This window comes from Wasmannia auropunctata, unplaced genomic scaffold (genome assembly GCF_000956235.1).
Source record: "Wasmannia auropunctata unplaced genomic scaffold, wasmannia.A_1.0 LD308421.1, whole genome shotgun sequence".
NCBI classification, from domain to species: domain Eukaryota; kingdom Metazoa; phylum Arthropoda; class Insecta; order Hymenoptera; family Formicidae; genus Wasmannia; species Wasmannia auropunctata.
In genome coordinates, this window is record NW_012054469.1 from 1 (window position 1) to 2,359 (window position 2,359).

The 2,359-nt window shown below is 28.1% G+C and overlaps 1 long non-coding RNA gene across 1 annotated transcript; it reads left to right on the forward strand.

Annotated features, from left to right (window-relative positions):
- The first annotated feature begins 1,631 nt into the window (after positions 1–1,631).
- On the forward strand, positions 1,632–2,329 carry LOC105461133. The gene is made up of 3 exons (XR_975903.1): positions 1,632–1,718; positions 1,795–1,870; positions 1,986–2,329. It is a non-coding gene; the product is annotated as an uncharacterized LOC105461133 (long non-coding RNA).
- The last annotated feature ends 30 nt before the right edge of the window (positions 2,330–2,359 follow it).

The window sequence follows — 2,359 nt, forward strand, 5'->3', positions numbered from 1 at the left end:
TGTGCTCTTCCGATCTATATCATACATCGTTGTATTTGTTAAAAGAAACGCTACAACTTTTATCATATTAAAATTGTCACGTTATCGTGCAAAAATTAATCATGTTTTTCCGCTGTCTAACATAGATAATATTTCTAAGTGATGACTGTGTTTACAATAAAGTTTAATCAGAGCCGCTTAATTTGATATTATATTTATTATGTCTATCTCTATTAGTTTACAAGATAAAAAGGAGTGATCACTTATACGGGGACACTCTGTGTATGTATATATATGTATATATATATATATATATATATATACATATATATATATATACATATACATATGTACATACAATATATGTATATATATAATAAATGTCTTCCAGAATATTTAAATTTACAATAGAACTAGACGCGCGCTTCGCGCGCGCTATATTTAGCTGCACTTTTTACTATTTACTATTACTTATTTACAATTACACATCAATCTCAATGCACGCAACTATCAAAATATGCAATAACAGCCGCTCACGAAGTAAGCACAGCGAGAACTAATCAGCGTCGGAAAAGAGCCAACAATAAATTTCAAGACTTTCGAAATTTTGAAAGATTTGACTATCGATTTAACATGCCTTTTTTAGAAATGATGATGATAAATTGGTTGAAAATAGCCGAATACGAAAGTAAAAAATCTATAATAATAAGTTTTGTATTCAGTTCTGTTTTCAACCAATTGATTGTAAATTTAAATACTTTGGGAAATATTTATACGAATAAAATTCACGTTTTACATGCACAATAAACTATTAACATAATAGCTTAATTTAAAAAATTTTAAAAATTATCACAATACAAGTAATGTAACGTAATTAAAGAAAAATATTTCTTTTATTAATACTTAAAACAATTCTTGTATTTTAAAATTATGTCATTTTTAATGCTTTGTTTATTTAAAAAGTACATATATTTGATTGTGTTAGAAATTTTATATACTTACTTGTATGTCTGGAAAATTTGCTATCATAAAGAGAACAAAGTGTAACGTAGTACCGATTGTATCACTGGCCTTGTAAAAAAAGATAGAATTTTATCAATATTTTATTAACGATTAAAATTGTTTTTATTAGATAATGATAGAAAACTATAGGGAACGATAACCTAAATAGAACGATAAATACGATAAGATACCATAAAATATTTGGCAGATCTATCGATTCCTATATCGTTTCCTTATCGATTTTTTTTAACAGGGATATTTATGTCTAGAGATATATATAACGTACCGATACAATGAGCGTGATAATATTATCGCGAATTAACTTTTCCGTAAAATTATTTTTACGAAATTTTTCCATCAGTTTGTCAAAAAACGTTTTATCTGTATTAAATAAATAAAGGGTTAATAACAGTTAATTATTTTTTTAATCCTATGATAGTAATTAATATAATAGGGGGAGTTCCTTAACCACGGACAGCACCTAATATCGGACATTAGCTATATCTGCAATAGTTGAATCGCTACTAAGCCGTTTTTCCGCGTAAACCGTGGAGGAGATAGATCAAACAATGATCAAGTTTTTACACGTTCCAGTCGCGTGTGCACAGCATAAGGAGATCGATTGATTGTTGCGTATGATGGGAAACATGGTGCATCGTATAGTATAGATTATAAATTATTATATCTACCAATTTGCGTGGTCAAAAGACGTGTGAGTTGCATTATTATATCTTTTGGTAAGTATTTTTTGAATTACCTTTGTATTTTGTGCATACAGTGCATTGATTTTCACAAAAAAATTTTTTTTAATAGGTTTACTGTCCCCTGGTTCCGGATAAAACGTTTTCCCCTATTGCCGGACAATCTATACAGTACAAATCTTAATCTTGTATGTTCCTATTTGTATTAGTATTCGTTATTTTGATTCCAGTTGCACTTAAGCAATATAAATAGTAAAAAAAAAAGTTTCGTGAGATGAAAATAATTTAAAAACTGCATTTCAGAAAATTCTGACAAAAGAAATTCACCTAAAAGAGCGGTATCTTCAAAATATGGCTTTGCAAGAAGCACTTGCTGCCAAAAATGGGCACATGAGGCTGGTGCCGATATCCCCGAATGTTCTGACAATTAAATTATATTTGTGATCGCTGTAAATTATATTAAAACTGTTCTCTGAGTACGTTAATAAGTCTTACTGTGTCCGATACTAGGTGTCACTTAATTATTTCTCAAAATCATATATTAAAGTTTAACGTTAATTTAAGTTAACTACAATGATAATATTGATTATTTCGTTGCTTTATTTTGATATCTAATATTGTTAACTGATAAATAATGCAGGATAAAGAGAATGAAATATTATTATTTTTTATTTATT